The 27,074-nt window shown below is 46.4% G+C and overlaps 1 long non-coding RNA gene and 1 other non-coding gene across 2 annotated transcripts; both read right to left on the bottom strand.

Annotated features, from left to right (window-relative positions):
- Nucleotides 1-7,899: 7,899 nt before the first annotated feature.
- Nucleotides 7,900-8,001, bottom strand: LOC143821185 (U6 spliceosomal RNA). The gene has a single exon (XR_013225725.1). It is a non-coding gene; the product is annotated as a U6 spliceosomal RNA (small nuclear RNA).
- Nucleotides 8,002-13,533: 5,532 nt separating this feature from the next.
- LOC143820770 (uncharacterized) lies at nucleotides 13,534-16,953 on the bottom strand. The gene is made up of 4 exons (XR_013225499.1): nucleotides 16,442-16,953; nucleotides 16,210-16,317; nucleotides 15,242-15,297; nucleotides 13,534-14,319 (listed from the first exon to the last, which is right to left on the bottom strand). It is a non-coding gene; the product is annotated as an uncharacterized LOC143820770 (long non-coding RNA).
- Between the last annotated feature and the right edge of the window lie 10,121 nt (nucleotides 16,954-27,074).

Consider the following 27,074-nt stretch of genomic DNA (forward strand, 5'->3'; position numbering starts at 1 on the left):
GGAGAGATACATTTCAAGAGAAGCTTCCCCCCTGCCCCAAAGCCAGTTATGCTTAAACCAACATGCTAAAGGACGGTGTAAAATTCCAGAGGAGTAAGATAACATGCGTTTGTGTTCTTTCCTAAATAAAAGGCATGTGTGGAATTTCATGCCAGGGACTCACACACAGGAGGCAGAGTAAACGTATCCTGTGCAGACCAACCTCTACACAGGGGTAGTCAAACTGCGGCCCTCCTGATGTCCATGGACTACAATTCCCATGAGCCCCTGCCAGCATTCACTGCCAGGGGCTCATGGGAAATGTAGTCCATGGACATCTGGAGGGTTGCAGTTTGACTACTCCTGCTCTAGGAGGATGCCAAAATGTGTGGTAACAAAGGTCATCACCAGCACCTTCTAGAGAAGATTCTTGTAGAAATGGGACCTTCTCAATGTGTCCTCCTGTGGCTCTGATTCCACAGTTCACACTGCTCTGAAATGTGCTACCCATGCAGCATCTTTTACTAGATGCCCACACTTTGAGAGAGTTTTTAATAGCCTAAATAGCCTTTCAAGAGTAGCTGTGTAAAGTCTGCAGCAGATCACCTAGGTTCAAGTCCAGGAGCACTGTAGAGACCAAAAATGGAATTATGATTTTCGAAAGCCTATATCCTGGAAATTTTGTTGGTCTATAGCAGGGGTGACCAAAGCTCTCCAGAGGTCCATGGACTTCATTTCCCATGAGCCCTTTCCCTCTGATAGCAGGTGGTCATGGGAATTGCAGTCCATGACCATCTGGAGAGCTACCGTTCAGTCACCTGTGGTATATGATGCTACTGGACTTGAAGTTTGTTGGTTTAAGCTGCTACTGGACTTGACTCTAGCTCCCCTCAGGAAGAAAACCACAATGGGAAAATGATTCCTTTTGCCTAAGTAACAAAATACAAGAGGGTGAAGCTCCCCTTTGTCAGGATGTACTCCTGCCGTGCTGGTGTCGTCTTTGTGGCCTGCTTGCCAGCTCTGCTTTTAATACTTGATTGGGATTGCTTCACAAAATCGAAACTGCCCAGAATTTGTTCTCAAAATTGTGCTGGTTTGTGTCCATCCCTAGTCCCAGACATAAATCAGCACATAATAAATACAAGGGTCAACAGGCTGGAAGAAGTTCTCACAGATCCTAGCCTTGACACTCTGCTGCACCAGCTCCCAAAATGGTATTCCAAGATTCCAAGCCAGTAAACCGAGACTGGAACTCCAAGTTTTAGACCAAAACACATAGAAGGTAACAATCTGGGTAGATCAGAAAGCTCAAGCCAACTGGGTTCTACCAGAGCATGGTGAACCAAGCAAACAGAGACCTAAACCAATGTGTATGAAGGAACGTATTCAGTTCTTCCCTGTACATATACTCTAGGGCAGGGATAGTCAACCTGTGGTCCTCCAGATGTCCATGGACTACAATTCCCAGGAGCCCCTGCCAGCGTTTGCTGGCAGGGGCTCATGGGAATTGTAGTCCATGAACATCTGGAGGACCACAGGCTGACTACCCCTGCTCTAGGGGGTTCCCTATCTGTATCCATGGAGGCAATCATGCAAAATCTGTTCCACAAGAAAAAGTGGGGAGGGGGAGACACTAGAACACCTGGCCAGTAAAAGCCAGAGAACTCAAGGCCTATTCATTCATTCATTCATTCATTCATTCATTCATTCATTCATTCATTCATTCATTCATTCATTCATTCATTCATTCATTCATTCATTCATTCTATTGCCCTCCCCGAAGGCTCAGGGCAGTTTACATCAAACAGGAACAATACCAATAACTCAGTTTATAATAATGCAATAATAAATATAACATTATGAACAAAAGAACAATGGGGAGAACAATAAATCAGTGCTTACTGATGGCCCAGTGGGGTGGGTGAGTCTGTAGTGATGGTTGTAGGAGGGAGGCTGAGGGGGGCCAATTGGGTGCAGTGGTACTGGTCAACCTCAACCAAGTGTTCGAGTCCCATCAGGGCCTGCCTGATCTCCTCTGGGAGCTCGTTCCACTCAGTTGTGTGAACTGACACTTAAAAAGTCGCACTTCCCTCTCAAAATGCAGGCAACACCCCCTGCCATGCAAGGAGGAAGAATCTCCTAACATGTCTGAACACAAGCGTGTGTGCTAGAAATAATTACAGGTATAATTAAAGGCTCGGGTGAAATAGGGCCTGCAAAACTGGCTTGGAACTTTTGTGTGTCAGTCCTAGGCTTCCGATAAAATACACCGTTCTCGTAGGTAGGTTCATTCTTCCGCACACACCTCCGAGGCCATGGTTAGAAGCCACAGCTAACGGCCCTTTCTCTGTCTTTGTGAGATGAATGCCGCTTTTTGAAAATAAAACACACCCCTGGCCCGAATTTGAGACAGGAAGAAAATTAACACTGGATCAAAAGCCAAGAATCTACTTTACTCCGTCCTTTGAAAGCAAACCACCCGGGCTCAGCAAAACCAAGGTCTATAAATAACCACCCTATGAAAGCCACTCAACAAGAGGCATAATTTTACCCACCCTTGAAGGGCAGGCGTCTCTTGGGGGAAAAGCGGGGCACCAAGGCTGTAATGCTATATCACCAGGGAAAGAAGCAACAGATAGCAAATACAGCTGGAAACGCAAGGGGGGGGGGGTTAGGAAGGGCTGCGTGGATTGTAATTACCAGCTCTGGAACTGGGCCAGCACGTCAAGGCTAATACCCTTCTACTTGTGAAAATGACATGGTGGAGAAGAGCCAGTCTCCACTAACATAAACCTACACAGATACAATTCCTTTGGGTCTTTGAGCAGCGCATTCCTAATAAGGGCAGGGCTCAGAGAGAATTAATGACCCATTGGAACCCCCGTCCTAAATCTCAGCCCAAAGCTTCCGGTGACCTTTTGCGCCACCTAGTGCTTGACGGGTCATTTTGGGGGCCCAGAAGCACATCCAGTTTACAGGATCATCGGCTTGGAAGGAGCCATACAGGGCATCTAGTCCAACCCTGTGCTGAGTGCAGGAGATTGGAATATGCAAGATCTGTAGTGTGCACGGTTTAGAAACATATGAAGAATGACCTGCAGGGAGCACTGGAGGAGATGTGTATTTAGCATTGTTCTCTTAGGAACTTCTTGACATTTTTTCAAATAACATCCCCCAGCAGTCTGGTCAGCTGGTGGGAGACTTCCTGCTCCTCTGAGCACACTGCCTCCCTGTGGCCTCCAGAATGAACAAGTTGAATGAATGCAGAACAGATAGTTAGTTCTGACTACCTCTCTCCTCTCTTGTTTCTATATTAAGTAATTCCTCTTCTAAGTAAAACTATTTTATTCTTTTAAGCAGCTTGGTGCTGCACCTTCTTGCATATTTTAACTCTGTCAACACAGGATCAGCCTAAAGCATCACGTGTTCATCCAGCCACGGCCTGAAGACTGCCACCGAGGGGGAGCTAACTGTCTCCTTAGGCACCATCGCAATCCCACTCCATAATCAGGCAGGGGGAAGAGAGGAAGCATGGTGGTGCCCAGACAAGGGTGGCAATCTTGGAATGGGTGATGATGTCACTTCCTGTTTTTACCAGAAGTGACATCAGCATACCAGTGACAAACTAATTCATGGAATCATAGAATCATAGAGTTGGAAGGGGCCATACAGGCCATCTAGTCCAACCCCCTGCTCAACGCAGGATCAGCCCAAAGCATCCTAAAGCATCCAAGAAAAGTGTGTATCCAACCTTTGCTTGAAGACTGCCAGTGATTGATCAGGCTCTGGTCCCAGGTCCTTCTGGGGGTTGCTAGCTGAAGCCTCAAGGTAATAATGAGCACTTTAAATTGGGCCCAGAAGCAATGCAGTCAGTCCAATTAAGACAAGAGGGAATTGGCAGATGTCTCCCTCAGACGTCTCTTCCACGGATTTCCTGTATTTCCCTCACCTCGCAACTGAGTGGTGGAAACCCAATACGAAGGATTTCTCAGCTTTAGACATGAAAGTCACACCTCTGGACTATCCAGATTAATCAGCGGAGCAGAACTGTGTAAATTAGAACTGTCTCTCACTCCACTTCTAAGATAGATTCAAGTGGATACAGTTCTGGTCTGAAGTAGCTTATACCTTGAATTAAAAAGTGCAAAGCTTGAATAAAACTCTGTGGGTCTTCAAGGTGCCACTGGACTTAGACTTTGTCCTGTTTCTAAGAGCTCTGCCATGTAAAATGTCTACCAACAGCTGAAACACGTGAAAATAAAAACAATCTCCTGCCAGGTCTCCTACCGACTTCCTAGGAGGTCAAATGATCTAGGCTTCTCAAGGGTTTGTGGTGGTTGCAGTTTTACAACAGAGTCAAGAGAAGCCAGAAATGGGAATCATAGAATTTGCAACCTCCGGATGGGGCCTTGGGATCTCCAGGTAACAGAAATCAGTTCCTCTGGATAACTTGGCTGATTTGTTGGGCCGACTCTATAACATTAGACCATCTCCAGGTATTCCCAGATCCAAAGCTGGCAACCCTGTCCTACCTCTGTTCTTCTCAGCCTCCACTTATACATCTCCAGGAATGTCCTAACCTGCAGTTGGCAATTCTGAAGGTTTCTAGGAATGTGCTCAGAGTACATATTTCCTAGAGAGGTAACCAAGAGAAACACCAACTTTAACACGATGGTACCTAGGTTGCCAGCCTCTAGTAGGGCCTAGAAATCTCCCAGCGTTACAACTGATTACCAGATGACAGAGAGTTCCTGAAAAAGCATTCCTGAAAAACCTTCCCTATCTGGAGCCCTAGGGTTCCAGATAATGCGAAATAACGACAGCTGGAAACAATAACAATAATTGCACCAGGAATCTCAAAGAAAAGCCGCATGAAACTAAAGTGAAAATTTCGAACTCGGTGATATCCTCCACAGAACTGAGGCCAATTCAGAGAATCGTGTTACTTACATAATTATTACAATGAGCACACAAGGGCCAGTTTGTTTGAAGCCAGCAGTTCGTGTCATAAAGCTTTGTGAGAGAGACGCAACACCCCCTTCTCAATCGATCATGATTACTAGATGACCTTGAGGCAATCATTCTTGGGCTAACCCGCCTCACAGGGTTGTTGTGAGAATAAAATGGAAGAGGGGTGATCGACGTACACTACTCTGAGCTCCTTGGAAGAAAGGGTAAGATAAAAATGGATGACTGATTAATCTCATACCAGTGTGCTGGGGCACAACTATTACGAAAGAATTCCCCTTGCCAGGATTCTGGTGTGCGTTCCAAATGAGAGGCAATCCCTGTGTCAAAAGCACTTCCCAATAGGAAATGTGGAATGAGCTAAAAGTGGACTTCTTCTTCGCCATGTAACTTTTTTTTTTTTTTTTATATAATAATTTTATTGTTTATTATTATATAAAGCATTTACAGAGAAGTTGTATTGAGAAAGCGACCAGTTGATATGGTTTGCCATCTCTTTTAACATAGATATTTAGTTCTCATCACATATTATTCCTAGTCTAGAAGTTTTTACCACATTTTTTAGCCAAGTGATTATTAATACATATGAGATCTGTTATAGGAGTACATTCTGTTATTATCTTAAATGATATTAGGTCAGTCTCCTTCATAAGTTGGCACTGACCCACGAATTACTACTGTTGTCTTGTTAATGCCTATAAAATATAGTTTGTCATCCTCTTTTGGCATACATATTGACATACATATTCAATTCCCAGCGCATATTAATCCTGATCTAGGGGTTATTACCATCTTTCTTAACAAAGTAGTTGTTGTTACATAGGAAGGTATAATCTATTATAAGGATATATTCTATTATTGTCTTAAGTGATATAAAGTCAGTTCCCTTCATATATTAGACCTGTCCTAAAGGTTGCTACTGCTTTTTTTTTTTCTCACAAGAAGCCAGGAGAATACTCCATTGTTCAGCTCATCTTTCAGGTGGTCGCAGAAAATGAAATTGTATTTTTTTCCATAGTAGAGTGTTTCTGATTGTCCTTCTGTCAGGGCCAGAGAAGTCTCTTGCTTGATTCTTGCTTGTAGTCGCCTTTGGGGGGGCTCTGAGTCCTTTGTCAATCTGGATCTCTTCCTCTGATCGCACAGAAATTTCTCCTGATAGCTTCCTAGTTGTTGTCGCTTTTGAGTAGACTCTTTTTATTTTGCTGATCCAAGTCATTTCCTGCTCTGAATAGACTTCCAGGTTTTTGGTACTTTCCTTCCATGAATCTGTTTTCCCGGGTTCTTTAAAGATACTTTGGGTTTTTACATCTCTGGCACTCTCTCCCTCCTGAAGTTTCACTTGATTTACTGTTAGCTGAGCTGCGTCATCAGCTGGTCTCTCCGGATCTTGGGCTCCATCCAAAAACTCCCCCTTAGTCCCACGAATTTCATTTTCCAGCTTATTGACTGCTTTCAGTATCTCTGAGTTTCCTTTGCATAACAAATGGAAGAGCTGTGTCTTTGTTAATTCTTCCATAGTTCTAGGCAGTCACAAACTATAAACAGAAAGTCTCGTGAGGTCTCGCGGGAGCACGAGCGATCCCAAATTATCAGTTTGTCGATCTCCGTATCAAGTCAAATTCTCCCACTGAACGTTCACCCATAAATCTTCAAAGCACTCTCTTTGTTTGGTTAATGGGTGTAATTAGCTGGGAGTCTCTCACTCGGGGAAAGAAGGAATTCGCTTGTAAATTGGTTGAGGGGGGCGAGGGAAGAGCTTGTGAGAGGAGAGAGAGAAAAGCCAGAAAGCTTTCAATTCTTACTGTTGTGGGTTCCAGCTTCTGTCAGCTTCTGCTCCTATCGATCTGGTAAATGATGGTCTGGGAAGAATGTGAGGTCGGCTGGTCGTTTCAAGCTTGTAGAGTTGTTTGCGACAAAGACGCCATCTTGACCTTGAGCTCAAGCCGCTATTAATCCAAGGAGGTCTTGCTTCTCCCTACGGATCTGTAGGACCCTCAGGTCACCGTTCCCGGTTCCTGGGGCGACCGGTGAGCAGATTTGCGTATCTGTTCAGGTCAGCCAGGTGCATAAGCCCCTGACCCTCGGCATGGCTTAAGAGCTGAACTAAAGTCCAGCTTTCTTATGGCGCCATCTTGAGGTCTCCTCCTTCGCCATGTAACTTTTGAAGCACGCCTCACCCGAGCCTAAGGCTGAACATTTTTTAAAGAACAGCACAAAACCTTGTTTCATGTTTGGAAAGCAGGATTAAGCTTTTAGCACCAATTCTGTTTCCCGTCTGATTTTCATCTGGGTAGTAGCCGAGTTATTTTAGAGCTGTAACCTGCTCCAAGCCCTAGGGAAGGGCGTGCTGGAAATGGAACAACATAAATATATAAATTACCCTCTCCACGTACCTAAAGAGGAATATTGATAGAACTCTGTGAGCCTCATTCCTCAAACAGCAAGTGAAGGCAGACTGTGCAAGGCTGTGTGCTTTGTTATCTTCGGTGGAAACTGGCCATATTTTTAGCTATCCCAGAACCCATGAAATGCATTCGTGCAAACGAAATTCCTATGCCAACATCTCAGTTCAGATGCAACATAAAACTATATTTGAATCAAATGAACCACAGTTAACTAGTTGTCCAAACTTGTACTACCATGCCAATTGCAGCTAATTCAAGTGCCTAAAACCAGAATATAAAGCCAGATGGTTTGTTAATCACAATCTGGTTTCTTTATTTCTTGTGTTATTTATATTTTGCATTATGTACAAATGTGCGTAATCCTGGTTTGGCTCCTGCCAATGCTCTGCACCCAAGCTGCCAGTTTAGTGTAGCCAGTTTGGTGTAGTGGTTAGGAGTGTAGACTTCTAGCTGAGGGTCAGCTCCTCGCATTTCTTTGGGAAATCTTCCTCTGAAACTGAATGCCCTAGCGCCATTTTTCCAGGGACAACACTTTTTGTGTCCAGTTACATCTTGGAAATGATTCATTGTTTTTCTTCCTTGTGCAGGGGCCAAGCTACACTTCCCCGTATCATTCCAGTTTTAGGATATGTGCTGCCGAATCAGGCACAAAAAATATGAAACACTTCATGCATTTGTGTGTCATCCTTGCACAGGGGCCGGAAATGAATCACCTTTTCTTGATGGAGGGAGTGTGTGGATGAGATCTCCACCACTGTCCCCTTCTTGCTGCAGCCCCCGGGGATCCCCTGGAAAGCCACTCCTGAGGGCAACAAAGCCCATGAGTGGAGTGCGACAACAATCAAAGCGTAGGAATCAGTAGAAACGGCCTCCCCCTCTGGGAGAACCAGTTTGGTGTAGTGGTTAGGAGTGCGGACTTCTGATCTGGCATTCTGGGTTCGATTCTGCACTCCCCCACATGCAGCCAGCTGGGTGACCTTGGGCTCGCCACGGCACTGATAAAGCTGTTCTGACCGAGCAGTGATATCAGGGCTCTCTCAACCTTGCCTCTCTCACAGGGTGTCTGTTGTGGGGAGAGGAAAGGGAAGGCGAATGGAATCCGCTTTGAGCCTCTTTCGGGTAGGGAAAAGCGGCATATAAGAACCAACTCTTCTTCTTCAACATGCTTGCATAGATTGAGCAGCCATCCGTGCAGAAATGGGGGGGGGGGGCTCCTGCTGATTCCACATATGTGCTGCAGCTCACTCTTCTCCTGGCCCCATAAAATGGCTTTTCGAAGGGAGCCACATTGTGAAGGAGGCTGTATGGTAAACTTCTCTGGGACACCCAGCTGGCCAAGGCAGAGGCAGGACGCTGTGCTAAATGGGCCATAGCTCTGCATGACAACGCTTACAATTCTTATTTGCTCTGGACAGATTTCTGGAATAGTTCAGCCAGTGAGACTGGGGGCTCTTTGAAACGGCCGTTCCCCAAGCGGGCATTCCTGGTGGCTCCCCTCTTCCACGGCAGGCTGTTGTGCGGTTGAGAAGTTAAGCCAGAGGCACCTGCGACATCTGGGTTGCTCGTAAGCCTTTTTGTGCACAGCCTTTTGCAATGGTAGGTAAAGGCCAAATGGCTTCAGGATGCTCTGGGGGACAAAGGGTGATCCGCAGATGGCAATTTCCCCAGCTGCGAGCCAGCCGGAGAGGAAGTGTGGCTGGGGGACTGGATGACTCAGACAATGCTGGCCAAACAATTGGAGGAACTCTCAAAAGGAAGTGACTAAAATAGCCAGGCAGGCAGGTCCCCTGCTTGGGGCTAACGGAGGGACAGAGAAAAGGCCTGGGGCTGAACGGGATAGGGGAAGGCAAAGTTTGAACACGGGTTTGAGCAGGACTTGGAGGGGATTCCAGGACTGTCAAGAGTCCAGTGTGAGAAAGGACTCTGTGCTGGTGTTATTCTCCTGTATTTTGCGTGGCTTCGGAGTATTTTAATGAGATGGGATCGTTCCAGGCTGGCATACATTTCCATAAATGGCCTTATTCAAGACGCAGGAACAATATTTACACGAGCCGTTAGTGGAAGTTTCAGCAGGAGTGGGGCTGAAGCAAACTTGGTCCAGCGGTCCTCCCATTATAATGGGCACAAGGGGCACCGTCCCCACTGCAATCAAGGGCCTAGTCTGCACACATAGGATAATGCACTTTCAATGTGCTTTGGCAGAACAGGAAAATCTACTTCTAAAGTGCATTGAAAGTGCATTATCTATTGTGTGCAGACTAGGCCAAGGTGTCCTTTTCAAGGTGAAAAAACGTCCTCTTTGGTTAGCCAGGCTCTTTTCCGATCGAATTCAGAACCTTGGGTGTGCCGAAAGACTGCTCTACTTTCAGCGGAGAACACATTTGCCAAGCACGGTGTCTTTTTATCTTCTGCTTCAAAGCCGCCCGGTCTGCAAGCCTTCGCTGGGTTTATCTTAACACAGGCGCTGCAATAAACAGGACTTCCAGCAAAGACAAACCGGGGGCCCTGCCTGTTCCTTTGTTTTACAGGAGATGCATAATATACTTCTTCCCTCCAGCTAGACTTTAAACATGTTCCTTGCCATCGCCCCCCCCGCCCCCATTTTTGCGCAAAGGTTTCCTCTATATAAAAAGCACATATATACATCGTTAGCTTTGATCTTCTCGCGGGCAAACAGCACTTGAATTCGGTCCAGGCCTCTGTATAAGCTAAACGTTATCATATGCTAGGCACTATTTCCTGTGAACTGTATGGAAACGGAATGTGCGTGTCGATCTGAACTATAATGTACACCCTAAAAAAGAAACTTTGAGCGAGCCCCGGCTTAATCGCAAAGTCAGAACTAGCTAGGGTGGCCAGCTCTGGGTTTGGAAATACCTGGGGAATTTGTGGGTGGGGCCAGGAGTGGGAGGGATTTGGGGCAGGGAGGGGCCTCAGTGGAGTCTAATGAACGTGGATATGAAACATACATTGTAAAACATACATTAATTAGCAGCCATGAGGGTTTTTAAATGCCTTTAAAAACTGACTTTCCCTCATGGCTGCTAATTAATTCAGAGGCTGGGCATAAGAGCATGCCAAACTGTCTTTTCAGATTTCATATGAGCACACACCATGACTTGGGCCCATTCCGCACACATAGGATAATGCACTTTCAATGTGCTTTGACAGCCGGATTTTCCTGTGCAGAACAGGAAAATCTACTTCTAAAGTGCATTGAAAGTGCAATATCTATTGTGTGCAGAATAGGTCAGAAGGGATGAAGGCACGGGAAACGAATGTGGCTGAAATCCTTGCATGAGCTCTCTGGGTCCCCGTTGTAGCTTCAGAGAGTAAGACTATAGCCTTTTGGTGGCAATGGGACAAGCGGAATAAATACAGTGGCCGATCTGCAACAGCTAAGTTTTTCTGATTCTTGATAATCCCTCAGCAGTTTGGTTATGTTTAGCTAACAGGAAAACTAGAGAGGCTTATGGGGGGGGGGAAGCATTTAAAAAGAGCCACATTGTGTGAAAACCTTAAAAAAAATTAAAAACCTATCATGATGCTCAAGGCACATTTAGAAGCCAATCCTACCAATGTGTAACAAGATTTCAGCACATTGGGTTCCCTCCCAGGAAGCAGTTCTTCCTTTGTTCATTCCTTTTGCCCGGGACCGAATCAAAACCTAGGTTTCCTGTCTCATGACCACCACTGATTTCTCCATGCCTACTGCCCCTCCGCATATCACACCACATCCGGTCGCACCTGCTACCATCATTCACCTGCTGATGCCGTTTGCTATCGGAAATCACTCCGCTTCCCAATATATAGGAGGGATGGATCCACATTCTTAGCTGTATCTGAGGAAGTGAGCTTGAGAAAGCACAAACTTGAACTTGCTTGATCTAATCCTAGCAAGCTGTTTTCATTTATTTTTATTTATTTCTTAAACTTTTATACCACCGTTCCCTTAGGCTCACAGCGGTTTACAAGATAAAAATTGCAATAAAACCCATAGTTAAAACCATTAATACCAATCCACACTATCAACGTTAGGCAACAGGCGAGCACTAACTAACCCCACCAAAACCCAATTCCTGTGGGATAACTTAATCACAGGAAGGCAGGATGTAATTCTACCCCCCCCCCAAAAAAATGAGATGACGCAGCTATTGCTCTTGAACTGAAGAAAATCACCCAGACATTGGCTCAGCCTTACTGAATGAGCCATTCGCCCACACCAAGAGGCAGAGACACTGGGAACCGTGCCGTCGGCCGCCACCAATATCATCGGTACCGCTAGAGCTGTCGTAGCTTATCAGCATCTTTCGCAACAGCGTGCCAGAAAGCACTTGCATTTTTGCTTTGTGTGTTTTTTAAAATTTATTTTCCACCTAGAGTCTTCTTTAATCCCTTGTGGTCGCAGTGACAGGCCCCCTCGATGCCTCTCAGAGACAGAATTGGCATCGGCTCTCAACTTCCCCTCAGGTTTTAGGCAAGAGGGAGGCCGTAGCTGGCTTGCCTTACGCTCCCCCCCGCCACCCGTCCCCGCCAAGGGGAACTCCTTTGTCATCCTGTATCCTGACATAGCAGGATGTTGCCTTCCTGGGGACTGGCTCTCCTTGCTTTTAACGGTGCTAAAACGCTCGGCTATTCCATTTGTTTGCTGTCACGAACACAAAGAAACAGCTCGTGATTTCCTGCTCTTTATCCCTGGGGGGGTCATCGTCACAGGGAACCGTTGCTTTGGGCCTGCTGCCGGAGGGGGAAATGTGTTTGCTAAAATAGCAGCAGCAACCAAAAAGAAAATAATAATAAAAAGGCAAAAGGCTGGCATATCTAACGTAGCCCCCAGAGCAACTATGCAGAAGACGTCAGTCTGCAGACACCATTCTGGATTATGGTCTACATCTACAACGTAGTGCTCCACCTTTAGACCATGGGAGGAGCCCCTGAAATATTTGTTCAGGCTTCAAAGAGCCTCAGAACCTGGCCGGAAGTGATGTCAGCAGACCACACCTCCCTGCCATGCCCCAGGAAGACCTGGGTGGGGGAAGAAAGGAGGCGGTGTCCCGACTCCGCCCCTTTTCCCAAGCATGGTAACCACATGACAACGCCGGCCCAGGTCAATGGAAGCAGCTGGTTCTCTCCTTTCATGGCAATGCTGGGAATAGCTTGTGGTCGAGTCCATTAAGGTAGAACATTGGAGAAAGGCTGGGAAGCCCCAGGGGAGCTCTCATGGTCTACAGCAGGGGTAGTCAAACTGCGGCCCTCCAGATGTCCATGGACCACAATTCCCAGAAGCCCCTGCCAGCGAATGCAGTTTGACTACCCCTGGTCTACAGAGAGCCTCTACTGGGCTCCAAACTGATTTCCACTGGCTACCCTGTGTAAATCAATCACATGACTTGACTCCGGTGAGAGATTTCTGGAGATTTGTCCCTTTAAGTAGATATTCAGTTTCTCCCACTTTTGTCTCCCAGTGGGGACCCACAGCAGCTTGCCCCACTGCTCTCTCTTTTTCCGTTTTATCCTCACCACCATCACCCTATCATGGAAGTCAGGCCAAGAGGGACTGCCTGGCTGAAGGGCCCTTTGTGTGTTTGCAAATAAAGCAAGGATCCCAAACACCCAGCAAAATGGCAACCAGGCTTCCGGATCACAGCTTTCCCCTCATTTTCCCTGCTCCCGTTGCCATGGTGGCCAATAGAAAAAGAAGAGTTGGTTCTTATATCCTGTTTTTCTCTACCAGGAGGAGTCTTAAAGCAGCTTACAGTTGCCTTCCCTTTCCTCTCCCCACAACAGACACCCTGTGAGGGAGGTGAGGCTGAGAGAGCCCTGAGATTCCTGTTCGGTCAACAGCTTTATCAGTGTGTGGGAAGCCCAAGGTCACCCAGCTGGCTGCACGTGGAGGAGCGCAAAATCAAACCCGGCTCGCCAGATTAGAAGTCTGCACTCCTAACCACTACACCAAGCATGAGGCATGCTCACAAACACCCTGTTCTAACAACACATTGACCAGGCTTTCTCAACATTGTTTTCGTGAAACCCTGTGGTTTCTGGAGGGCTCTGCCTTTCCTGAAAGGGTGGGAGTTAATGTTTACATATGCATTTTTACATTTTTAATTTGTTAAATATTTCTTGGATGATATGACCGTATATGGGCCTGGAGGTGGTGGGAAGGGGAGGGGCCCTGGGTGGGTGTGTCCACAGCTCTGCTTCCCAAACATATTCTGCACGATCGCATCACTTCTGGGTTTTCTCAAAGCCTGAAGAATGTTTCAGGGGTTTCTTAATGGCAAGAAAGTTGAGAAAGGTGCTCTGGACTCTGACATCTCCCCCTTAACTGTCCTGCCCTGGAGCCTTCAGCTGTGGGGCAACATCCACGTTATGTACCAAATAAAATAACGACACGGGCTCACAAACGCTGAGGCATGTAACTGTATGCAGCGGGCCACAGAACACCCTGCTTCTGCTGAGGAGCATTCTGAATTGCCGACAACGTATCGTACACAATTGCATTGTTCTCTTATATCTTTACTGCAAGAACACCCAGGCACCGTTCTTGGCTGTTAAACCCGAGTGCAGGGCAGGCATCGCTGAGCGTTCAGGAGAAGGGAATAACGGGAAGGGTCATCCAGGCAGTGATCCTTATTATGAAAATTAGGGGTTCCTTTTCATCCGCGAAACGGCGGAAAGTATGTAAATGGCAGCCCTTTTCCTGTTTTCTCTGCCCCCCCCCCTTAATAATATGCAACCACACTTTGGTCTGTTTCCAGTCGACATTCCTTGCATTCGACAAACCTTCCTCTCTCGACAGCTGGAAAGTGAACTTTCCGATGTTCGCTGGCTTGCCAGGAGGGTTGCTAATATCCCTCTTGGGCCTCCCTCCCTTTTGCTTGGCTACATCATGAAACAGGTTAAGGGGGGGCTTTGATCTTCTCTCCTTTGTGCTTCTTCCACAGACGTTTGCAGCAGTGGAGGCCTGCAAAATGATCATAGAATCATAGAATCATAGAATCAAAGAGTTGGAAGGGGCCATGCAGGCCATCTAGTCCAACCCCCTGCTCAACGCAGGATCAGCCCAAAGCATCCTAAAGCATCCAAGAAAAGTGTGCATCCAACCTTTACTTGAAGACTGCCAGTGAGGGAGAGCTCACCACCTCCTTAGGCAGCCTATTCCACTGCTGAACTACTCTGACTGTGAAAAAAAATTTCTGATATCTAGCCTATATCGTTGTACTTGTAGTTTAAACCCATTACTGCATGTCCTCTCCTCTGCAGCCAATGGGAACAGCATCCTGCCCTCCTCCAAGTGACAACCTTTCAAATACTTAAAGAGGGCTACCATGGAAATATCATGGAAATACGATGGAAATATATGCGCTGTGTTTGCAACTAGCAATATCCCGGCATTACTATGAAATATAAAGCCATTCAGGGAGCAGTTCTGAAATTTAAAGATGGTTAAACGCAGAGGGTTGGCAGGTCTGGCTTTGGAAACACCTGGAGATTTTTGGGGTGGAGCCTGGGGAAGGCATGAAGAAACCTCAGCAGGATACAACGCCGTAGGATCCATTCTCCAAAATGGCCATTTTCTCTAGTGGAACTGATTTTGATAAGCTGGAAATCATCTGGAATAGTGAGAGATCTCCAGGTGCCGTCTGGAATCCGGCAACCTTTCTAATAAAGGATAAGTATTCAGTATTCAGCATATTGATTGGCCATCGGCCATTTCCATCCAGTGCAAAATGCACACAATCAAGATTTGAAGATAAAACGCATGGAATAAGGAGGAGGGAAGAGGTGTAAACATTATCAAATACATTCTTACACGATAACATAAACACAGTGTAGCAAATCACAATAATTAAATCTCCAAACTAATCACGCAGTTTAGATCTTACCTTCCTGGTGGCGAGGGCAGACAATGCAAGTCTGTTGGTGACTTAGGTATTATCATCTGGTAAGAGAGAAATCAGACTTTCAGTTTGGGAATGACCTGGGGTAGTAAGAAGTATTTTTTTTTCATGAACTTGCCCCTTGGTTCATCATAAATGGGGCAATCCATTACATAGAGCAGGGGTAGTCAACCTGTGGCCATGGGAATTGTTCATGGACTACAATTCCCATGAGCCCCTGCCAGCAAATGCTGGCAGGGGCTCCTGGGAATTGTAGTCCATGGACATATGGAGGACTACAGGTTGACTACCCCTGACATAGAGCACCAGGTCCTCAGCCACTCCATTATCACGTTTACAAGAACATTCAGATAAGGGGAGATGGGAGAACCGGGCACTGTGTACTGCCAAGAGTCATGATTGAAATCTTAGATGAGGAAAGGCCATCGTCAGAGTTAGGGATGGCAGGCCCTCCAAATATAGGGATCGACGATGAGTTGAACTATTTAAATAGAGGGACAGTTCTAGAATGCGCAATTATATCACCATCTAGTGCAGCATCCAGTAATAAGGATAAGCGCGGAGTTCTACATCTGGTTACAAAAAATACATAAGTCATCAAACCCACTCTCATCACCAACTATTAGCTTTTTATTTAGCCAGCAAGTTTTAATGAAGCAATCCTGGCTTTAAGTGGATTAATCAGTGCATGCTCATTTTAACCAGAACAGTTTCACGGTAAAGGCAGGTTTCCTTAATTTTCGAGGCTATTTTTGCCTGAGCATAAGCGGGAAAGAAAGCGAGAACGTCCAAAATGACCTTTCTGTTTAACAATGCCTACTAGTTTGTGCTTGTTAAACTGCCAGCTATCTTACATCTTCTGCCATATCTCCAATTATTCTGTAAGCCATAAATTAAAATGTTACATTGAGACCAGAATAAAACAGGAGTCCAGTGGCACATTAATGACTTACACAGTTTATTTCAGCATCAACTTTCGTTTATATACATATCAGAAGGCGTTGGGGAGGATCTTCCCTGGGTGTTTGAGACTTGAACCAGTTGTCAGGCAAACTGTAAATCTAATGCAGGATGGAAAGAGATAGGCAGATGCTTTAGAAAGTCACAAAGGTAATTGTCCTCTATAAAGAGTGGGATACACCAGTTGTACCTCTGACTTTTGAACCTACTTACATTTACTCATACCTGCTCTGAATAAACCATTGACTTTTTGGATCTTGGATTGGCCTCTTCTTGAAACAACCAGGTTCCTTCTCGGGTCAAATGAAGGCCATCTGTTTTGGACAGGTCCTGCTTGTTCCAAAAGCCATCCCAGCCTTCCTCCTCCATGCAGTGAGACTCCTCTGTGCCTACCTCGCAGGCCCTGAATGTGGGATGGGCAGCACTTCCAAGAAGCAGTTAAAGAAATCTCAAGCCCTTTGTTGCATGGCGACAGAAGTATAGCTCTTGTGCCTTTGCCAAGGAATCTGAAACACAAAATACTAAGGTCTTCTATTCTGAATGGTCCATATGAATAGAAGGGGCATTTGTGTACTTTGGAACGTTTGGGTGGAGAAAGGCAGTCACTGAAAGGGGTTGGGAAACAGCCTGGCTTCCTAGGGTGTATAGTCACACATTTTTTGTGTTCCTCTGCCTTCTCTGGTCAAACTGGCTATGCGGGTTTTTAAATGATGCCCAAACTTGCAAAACCAGCTTACTAGAGGCCAAAAATGGGACACACCGCACATTCACCATTCACAATCATTGGTCTTCCAAACTGCCTTAAACAAACCTCTTAGCAATGCAGAAAGGTGCAATCTTGGCCTTCAAAGCCCTACGCAATCTGGGATTGTATGCAAAGGGATGTTAACTCCCATATGGGCCTACTCACACAAATGAAATCCAAGGCGAAGGCTCTTCTTTGTATGTCACTCCTAGAAGCAGCCTCTAGGGGGCAACATCAGACAGGGCCTCAAACTGAGACACCAAGATGGAACCTGGCGTTCCAGCTTCCCCGAGATTCCCTTCCCTTCCCTATTTTTGTGCCCACCCTGCACCTTTTGGACTAACAGTTCTGCTTGCTGAACAGAGCATGAGTCCAGTGGCATCTTGAAGACCAACAAAATGTCATTCTTTGGGTATTAGCTTTCATGGCATGAATCTAAGTTCTACTTGTTATCCCTTTAAATATTAAAAAATTGGTTCCTCTGCTGAGCATTAAGAACACAGGAGCAGTTGACATGGATGAAACCAAAAATCCCTGTAAGTCCAGCATTCTGATGCCCTCAGCCATCAAGCTGATCCCCCAGGAAGTCTACAAGGAGAGCTCTCAAGTCAAAATCTCCCCTTGTTTTCAGCGGGTGCCTTTGAACTAGGGATGCATTACAGAGTTCAGTTCCTCTGGAGAAAAAGAGATGCTTTGGAGGGAAGATGATATGGTGTTGTACCCCATAGAGGTCCCTGTCCTCCTGTTTCCATCCCCAAATTTCTAGGAGTTTCCCAACCTGGATGTGGGAACCTTACCCTCCATCCACCGGCAGAGGTCATAAGAACCAGGCAACACTATTCTGAACGTGGGCTTTCTATTTAGTTATCATAGTTAACAGCCACTGATAGGTCTGTTCTACTCCCCTTTTAAAGCCAACTAGAACTTGTGGCCATCACCACAAGTGCAGACTTCTAATCTGGCATGTCGGGTTCAATTCCCCGCTCCTCCTCCACATGTAGCCAGCTGGGTAACCTTGAGCTCACCACAGCACTCATACAAGTGTTCTGACCCAGCAGGAATATCAAGGCTCTCTCAGCCTCACCTCCCTCACAGGGTGTCTGTTGTGAGGAGAGAAAAGGGAAGGCGACTGTAAGCCGCTTTGAGCCTCCTTCGAGTAGAGAAAAGCGGCATATAAGAACCAACCCTTATTATTATTAAATTGAAAACCGACAACTTCTAAGCCTTTCCATGTTAGGAAGATACTCCAAACGGTTGATCATTTTGGTCCTCTTCCTCTTTTGGGATAATTGTTGGTTTATAGCTTGCTCTTCTTTGTCAGTGACCCTGAAGGCTTAAAGACTAAAAGACCTGGTGTGCATAGCTCATTTAAATAAAAATGGAAGCAAGCAAGACGTGGGGAGGGGTGCATAAGTAAGTGGCCATGAGAGTTTCATGGAATGCCCACATCCTGAGGAGAGCCAGGCAAGGAATTTTGCTGCCCTCAGCAGCTGCACTGAGAGGCCATCCCCGGAGTCCTCGTAATGTCACAAAGGATTCTGGGGGGACACTTCCAGACTGCACACAGCTCTCTAAGCGCAGGTACTGTTTGCTCAGCTCCGATCCCGATTTGTCTTTCAGGCCTGGGAAGAGAGCTGCCCATTGTGGAAAACAGGAAGTGGGGCACATAATTAACCCTTCCATAATTGCTACTCTGCACACACAGTGAAGCCCACATGCCCGCACCCCACAATCAACATGGCTGTGTTTATGTTCAGTGGCCATTCCCTCCCTCCAAAAAAACTAAGCACGAGCGCTCGAGAGAACAGCCTGAAGGAAATCTAGATGGTGAGTCAAAGGAGCCAGATTTTATGTTTTTCCACCAACTGTTCAGATCCACACGTCAGCCAGCGTCTTTGACTCAAAGGAGATGGATGCAGATCCTCACCAGGTCCTCAGGCACAGAGCACTGCATTTTTTCCCACGCTGATAAGTCTCAAAAGGTTCCTTGGAGAAGCAGGTGAATTAAGATCTACTTATCGCTACTCCTTCAAAGCTGCTCATGGGTTTTTTTTTGTTTTGTTTTGGTTTTTCTTAAGGCACATTTTGCTGTGCCTCAGAGGAAAGGTTCTTTTCACAGCGTGCCAAGAAAAGCAAGCTTGTTACACAACTGCACCTCCGATCACACAGGCTTATTTACCTCAAACACACACACACACACACACACACACACACAGAGCTGGCTGGTGTGTCAATCAACACAGGAAAGCTGTAATTTTCCTACCTCAAATCAAAAAGCTGAGAACACAGAAAATGAAGATCATAACAGGAAGGTAAGAACTGGGGGGAAGAAGCTCCTTAGAGACTTCTTGAGACCATATTTCCATATTCATCTCTTGGCACTGCCCAAGGAGTTGCTTGGCGGCTGATTCCAGGCCGACAAAGATGTTACCTCTGTATTTGCCCGATGCAGGATTAATTTCCTGAATTCACTCACAAGATGTGGGGAATGGCTTCTGCCTTAGGCCCAAAGGACATGCAATCTTTTGTCTTTTCCTTTTTAACCGGACCACAGGGGCTCAATTCCCCCCGGGAGTTCCTCACTGCACATATAGATCCAAACAGGGCAAACATCTCTTCTTCTGGCCTTCTAGGCCAGGGGTAGTCAAACTGTGGTCCTCCAGATGTCCATGGACTACAATTCCCATGAGCCCCTGCCAGCAAATGCTGTCAGGGGCTCATGGGAATTGTAGTCCATGGACATCTGGAGGACCACAGGTTGTAGTCCATGGACATCTGGAGGACCACAGGTTGACTACCCATCTTCTAGGCCATTTGGGGTCTGGAAAATGGTACCGCCTGAAGAGAAGCTCCTCCTTCCTCACATCTCATGGTCTGGGGCCCAAACGGGTCCCTGCTCTGCTTTAAAAAGCAGGTCCTTGCAATGGTGGGAAAGCGAGTCCCGACACTTTAAAAATAGTGAACGGTTGTTTGGCCTTGATGTGGCTTTGAAAGAAGACTGAATGATTCCATACAGGAGGAGTTATTGATGGGAAAGCAGCTTTAGGACCTACTTTTGATACAAGGTCTCTTCGAAACGTATTTGTTTTCTTCATTTGTACCACGCCTTTCCCATCAAAGTATGCTTATCCTCCAAGTATTGATATCCCCAAAGTATTTCTCTCCAATACGATTCATCTGATTGGTCAGGGAAAGCCCATCTCAGAGATGATGGGAGGAAGAGAAGATTCAACCAGAGTCTTCCTCAAGCATTTAAAAGGCAGCCATGTAGAAGATGGAGCAGACCAGAAACAATGGAATTAAGTTAATACAAAACACATTCTGTCTAAACATCTGGAAGACGTTCCTGACAGTCAGAGCGGTTTCTCAGTGGAGCAGGCTTCCTCAGAAGGTGGTGGGTTCTCCATCTTTGGAGATTTTTAAACAGAGGCCTGATAGCCATCTGACAGAGAGGCTGATTCTGTGAAGGTTCAAGGGCGTGGCAGGTTACAGTGGATGAGCGATAGGGTTGTGAGTGTCCTGCACAGTACAGGAGGTTAGACTAGATGACCCAGGAGGTCCCTTCCAACTCTATGATTCTATGATTCTATGAGTCTGCCAGATAATTGTCTCACACCCTTAACTCCTCTGCCACACTGGTTCTTTGTTTATTACATAGCCATCTGCTCTCAGTGCGGCAACTATGCCCGGTGTGTGTTCAGTGTCAATTCCAGGAAGTGCATGTTTTGCTAACAATCCTCTTGCCTGGATATCACTTGTGGTGTTTACACAATGCAAGTCTTCGATGCCTGCCTGGAGTTAAAACGGGGGCGGCGGTAATCAGGCACCTGGCAGGCTCCAGGGTGGGACTGGGCCGGCAGCCCTGTCATTATGAAAGCCAACCGTGACCACTTTGTAAGCACAGAGAGGCCAGCAATCCACAAGCCTCCCAAAATAGCTGCTGGAGCCCCACTTGCCATAATGACAGAAGGACCACCGTGAACGTTTAAAAGGGCTGTTTTCTTTGAAACCCACCAAACTTCTGTGGCGAGGCTCTCTCTGTCTAGGAAGACAATAAGAGCTCCTGGGGAAGACCAAGGACTACAGCCACAATGAAAGAACCAAACGTGGCCCTACAGAATGTCAGTGCAGCCACACTCTCTTCGAAGTCACAGAGGCAGACTGATACTATGACCAGGTGGAAAAAATGGCCCAGGTCAGTAGTTCCCCCCTCTGGCCTTCTCAGTGTATCAGTTTTCTCACTCCCTGACAGCAATTGGCTTTCATTTCTTCATTGTTCTGGCCTCTTGTCTTCATGTCAGTGCCCAAGGCGCACAATTTAAGCTTGAGATGAGGGCCAGGGTTGCTTTTTAGCTTGGTATAGTAGTTAAGAGCCTCTTGTGGCGCAGAGTGGTAAGGCAGCCGACATGCTGTCTGAACCTCTGACCATGAGGCTGGGGGTTCGATCCCAGCAGCTGGCTCAAGGTTGATTCGGCCTTCCATCCTTCCGAGGTCGGTAAAATGAGTACCCAGCTTGCTGGGGGGTAAACGGTAATGACTGGGGAAGGCACTGGCAAACCACCCCGTATTGAGTCTGCCATGAAAACGCTAGAGGGCGTCACCCCAAGGGTCAGACATGACCCGGTGATTGCACAGGGGATACCTTTACTTTTAGTAGTTAGGAGTGGCAGCCTCAAATCTGGAGAACTGGGATTGATTCCCTGCTCCTCCTCCACATGCTGGCTGGCTGACCTTGGGCCAGTCATGGTTCTCTCAGAGCTCTCTCAGCCTCACCTGCCTCACAGGGTATCTCTTGTGGAGAGAGGGAAGGGAAGGCGATTGTAGGCCACTTTGAGAATCTTTCAGGTAGTGAAAAGTGGGGTATAAAAACCAGCTCTTCCCCTTCTCCTTATGGCTTGTTGGTGTCACAAAGGTGCCAATGGCTCTCTGAAGAAAACAGCTGGTGGAATCCACAGGGGTGGTTTCTGCCCACAGAACATAATCTTCTTCCCTCTTCCTGCCACAGTGCTGCAAAATGCTGCTGTCAGGGCCTCTCTTACACTGTGGTCAGGACAAGCTACAGTTTTTGCACTGCACGGCAGGTGATCACCAGGTAAAATCCAGCCAGTGTCTCCACCCACCAGGTGAAATCCATCCAATGTCAATCTCACAGCGAAATCAGCAGCGCGCCAAGGAGCCAGGTGGGCGGGAAAGGACTTTTGTAGACTCTCTCCAGTTAAACAAGACTTCATTTCTACAAGGCACAAACTCAAGGAAAACAAGCAAAAAGGCATAATCTAACTAGCATCCTTTCAGTTCTAGGTTGCATCTGATCGAGGCAGCATGCCTCTACCCTGGTGTACCCACAGCTCCCTTTTTGCACCATTCCTCCTGGGCAAGCACATGCTCCCCAGAGTCCCCACAAGGGAGCCAAGAAGGGCACCCCAAACAAAGGAGCAGTTCCCCTCCAGCTCGTCGAACCTGCACCCTCCCAATCAAGCGCTGTTAGCATAATCAAAGGGCTGATGTGTTCAGAGCCAGCTTGGTGCTGTGGTTAGAGCCGCAGACTCTCATCTAGAGAGCCAGGGTTGATTTCCCATTCCTCCTCCACGTGCAGCCAGCTGAGTGGCCTTGGGCCAGTCCCAGTTCTCTCAGAGCTCCCTCAGTCTCACTTTGCAGAGTGTCTGTTGTGGGGAGAGGAAGGGAAAGGTGTTTGTCAGCCACTATGAGATAGTAAAAAGCAGGGTACAAGAACCATCTCTTCTTCTTCTCTCTCCCACCAGCACAGAGCATCTTCCCCCTTTCTTCCTACCCATGAGATCTGCTGGACTGGATTCCATGACCGTAATTGTCAAAGCACACCCTGTCCCCCTTGCCATTCATCTCACTATAGCCCCCCCCCCACCTGACCCACACTTCAGGGGGCGTTTTGTACTGCACTGAGAGGCAAGAAGGGTGCAGTCCAAAGGTGGGAATCCTTCCTGCAGATCCGGTGACTCCAAGTCAATGATGCAGTTCTGAAGGGGGGGGGAGAGAAAGTGTGTTTGAGGGGGCGATCCCCCTCGGGTGCAGCGGTTCCCCCACACGCACTGTTACTGACCGGGCATGCTCAGTTTTGTGGCGTTCTGGAAGAGAGCTTTAGGGCAAAAGCACAGGTACGCAGTCATACCTACTGAGAGCCTGACTGCAGAAGATGCAGCCACCCCCTTCGTCCCAGAAAGCCCCAATGTTCCTTTTCAGAAGACTCCTAAAACTGAAGCCTGAACTGATTCTTAACCACCAACAACTGAGCTATCATAGGAGAAAAGCAGAGTGTTTTCTTCCCTTTGGCTTTAGCACCCAAGCAGACTGCTCACTAGAGTCATTCCCAACAAACATGGCATTTAAAAAAGCAAGGCCCCCTGAAACCTAAACGTTTACTGCTTCTAAAGCAGGGGTAGTCAACCTGTGGTCCTCCAGATGTCCATGGACTACAATTCCCATGAGCCCCTGCCAGCATTTGCTGGCAGGGGCTCATGGGAATTGTAGTCCATGGACATCTGGAGGACCACAGATTGACTGCCCCTGTTCTAAAGTATGTAGCTGGATAAACCAGAATGAAAAGCCCGCATACCAAAAACAGCTGGCCCTGCTTAATATTTATGGGCATCTGCTGTGACGATGGCAATGCCGCTCAAGAGGTCCGGAGAGGCGAGGTGCCTTTGCATCACGTCAGTTTTGGCCTGTGCGATCTGAAGCGTCTCTTACCAGTATTTGGAGCATAAAATCCCATCGCTTCTGCTTAATTGCCGTGTCCAAGGAACCCCGCGCGAGAAAAGGAGAACTCAAGCAATTCGCAACAAGGAGTGGGTTTCTTTCGCCTGCCGAGTCAAAATGACAGGGCAGATTAAATCCACAGTAGTCCACCCATTCTTAGGCGAGGAGACATCAGGGAAACCTGGGCATTTATCTGGACTAATGTGAGTAAAAATCCTACAAGGTGACGGAAAGCAGGAAGTCAGAAAGGAGGGAGGGGGACTGTGCCTGCTCCCTGCTCTTGATATCCTGCCGATTGTCCGCAGTGACCTAGGTGCTCATCTACAATTGGGACATGTTCCAAGTTGCACAGAAACTGCTCATGCGCATGCAGCACTTGCTCTAGAGGGGCAATGGGAGGCATAGATTGGTGGCTCAGCCTATGTCCTGTCTGCCAGGGACAAAATGAGAAGATCACTTTTTAACAGACCGTCCATTCATTGACCTGTTTATGGTTGCTGAACAGGTTCATTCAACTGGAACTCCCTAGCTCTTTTAATGACGCTGCCATTAATCACTAACCTGGACATTTTTAGTCCCTCTACTATGTTTTCCAAACCGGAGCCGAACCAGAAGGACAGATAACTTTACAAACTCAGCTTGTTATTCCAGCAAGGCTCTTGCATCTCCTAAACATCTTTTGTTATACTGCACAGGGGTTGGGTTTTTTCATGAGGCTGTTCACTAATTTACTGCTAATTTACTCCCTCCCTATTTACGCAGTCTGGTGATTTCCATTGCGTTGTCCGAAGAAGTTTTGCATGTACACAAAAGCTCAGATAACCTCCCCTGCCTCCTAAGTAGCGATTGTGTAGGCAAGCTACATTAGGGATGTCTGCACTTACTTGATTGTAACCAAATATTCAATTTTTTAAAATTCTGTTGTATAAGTGACAACTCAGCAACAACAGAAGGCCTGCGACCTTCATAATATTCCACTATGTCCCCCAAGAACGTTACATTCTAGCAAACAAAATCTGCTTAGGATCCTCGGCCCCAAGGAAGTAAAATTGGCTTCAGTCAGGGACTTTTCAGTCCTGGCTCCGGCCAGGCGGAAGATCTTGCCAAGTGAGATCAGTTCCACAGGGCCTGCAAGTCCGAGCTCTTCCGCCAGGCCTATAGCTGAAGCCTAGAAACAGCTTTATAGTTTGCTGGTCTCCCAGTGACAACCCACCCAATGGAATGTTATCGGAATTGATTTATTACTATTATTTCAATTTGGGAAGAAGGTGCTTGGCAACTGGTTTTGCTATATATTGAATATTACATTCTTTTAGTTGTATTTATTCCTCAATTTTATCCTGCCCTTCCCGGCATGATGTATTCTAATCCTTTTGTAAGTCACGCTGACCTTCCAAGAAAGGGCGGGGTATAAAGAAATGCAATAAATGAATTTAATATATAATATGCCTCAGCCACACTCACTTACCAAAGGCGCCCTTGGTTAACCTTTCTAACTAGCCATGTGCTATAAAGCAGCATGCTTCTCTGAGCCGGAATTAAAAACTCCAAAAACAGAAGCTGTGTTATAGCAGAACTCCTGTGTGCAGCAGTAGTCTATCAGGAAGAAGGCCTTTCAGGCAATCGGACACGAAGTTCCATAGGCTATTTTCATGACAGGACAAACCGAATCCCCATATAGAGGGAAAAACGTATACTATTTCAACAGCATACTTAACTATACCAAAGTTACAACTGCAAACCATTTCAGGGCAGCAATTTCCTACATAGAAACAGCCAATTTATAAGCTATTTTGTTTAAAATAGTAGACTATCAGCATACTATTAAATTTAAAATAAAGTATAGCGAGATGTGCCAAAAAATGCAGGTAATAAACGTAATATAGCCATTAACCCAAAACCCTACCTCCTCACACAGAGATAATAAAACCACCAGCATGATCGCTCTTTTATATAATCTGTGGCATGGCTGCACTTAAGAGGAGAGAATAATTCTGGCCAGCCCATCTAAAAATATTATAGGCCAGAAAACGTACAGGAACAGGCAGTCAAAAATTATGAAGGGGTTGGAGCACCTTCCCTTTTTGGCAGGGTTGAAGACTGAGCAGCTTTTTAGTTAAGAAAATGACAGGGAGAGGGCTTCCTATTATGCAAGGTATGGAGAAATGAAAGAGAAAGGTCTTTCCCCTCATCCATAATACAAGAACTTGGGGCCATCCGGTGAAAATGATTAGCATACAGAACGAACAAGCTAAACAAGCTCTTTTACAGAGAATACATAAATCATTGCTTTGTGACAATGGCCACCAGCTGAGGTGGTTTCTATCAAAATAAAAGTAGGATGCTCAGAGGCCATACACTGAATACCAGCCGCTGGGGGGGGGGGTGCACTAACATTTACCCTTCTGGTAGAAGACTAGGAGACCTGGTAGGCCACTGTGGGCAAATGGGAGACTCAATGAGATGGATCACTGTCCAATGCTTAAGGGGCCTTTGTGCATTTTTAGAACGGACCGTGATGCCTATGACTACGCTGGGGCAACCAATCAGGATACAGCAGCCCCAGCCCATTTCTCCATTCGGAGGCTACCAACTCAGGGTCCTTAGCATACCAGGGCAGGGCCATGCTGGCTTGATCTTCTCCCAATCCCTTTCTTCACTTGCCACTTAGCTACATTGACCAATGAATGGTCTCCCATGTGGTGGCCTCAGGTAATACATGTTTTAGAAGGTGGGCTCCAAATCAGATACTTTGGAAACATTAGTCGGAGCTACTCCTAACAGTACGTCACCACCATGTTTATGTAAATCAAATATATATAAAATAAATTTAGAAACAGATTAAATTAGACATTTCTTTAAAAATATATATGCTCATTCTAACAGGTCTCAAAACATTTATTTTTTTCAGGATTTTTCTTTGCCACCCAGCAAGCCTTTCGATTTTGATCTTATACAAAAGAGGATTTCACACAATAATTTGACCACTGAGGAAGGCCCCTGGGAGTCAAAACACATTTGGTCTATTCTGTCATGTGCATTTAGATATGTATTGTTTTTAATACACTGTTTCCGTGCACTTTGTTGAATAAATATATATTTGTAATAATTTTTTTATTGCTTTGCAGTTCAACTTTTGGGTTCCTGAATCCCACGTCATGACCAAGGAGACTGGCCTCAACCATATTTTTCTTGTTCTTCCCAGCTCTTCACATGGGAAGAGCTTTGGCAACTCTGCCCCACCGTCCAACACCACCTGTAGACACAGCAGTGCAAAGATGCCTGGGGAATAAGCAGGATAGCATCACTGCCTTTTAAAACAAATCCCAACCCACCCCCAAAAGCGTCCAAACAACCCACAAAGGTCTGCATTTCATC

The sequence above is a fragment of the Paroedura picta genome, chromosome 11, assembly GCF_049243985.1.
Source record: "Paroedura picta isolate Pp20150507F chromosome 11, Ppicta_v3.0, whole genome shotgun sequence".
NCBI classification, from domain to species: domain Eukaryota; kingdom Metazoa; phylum Chordata; class Lepidosauria; order Squamata; family Gekkonidae; genus Paroedura; species Paroedura picta.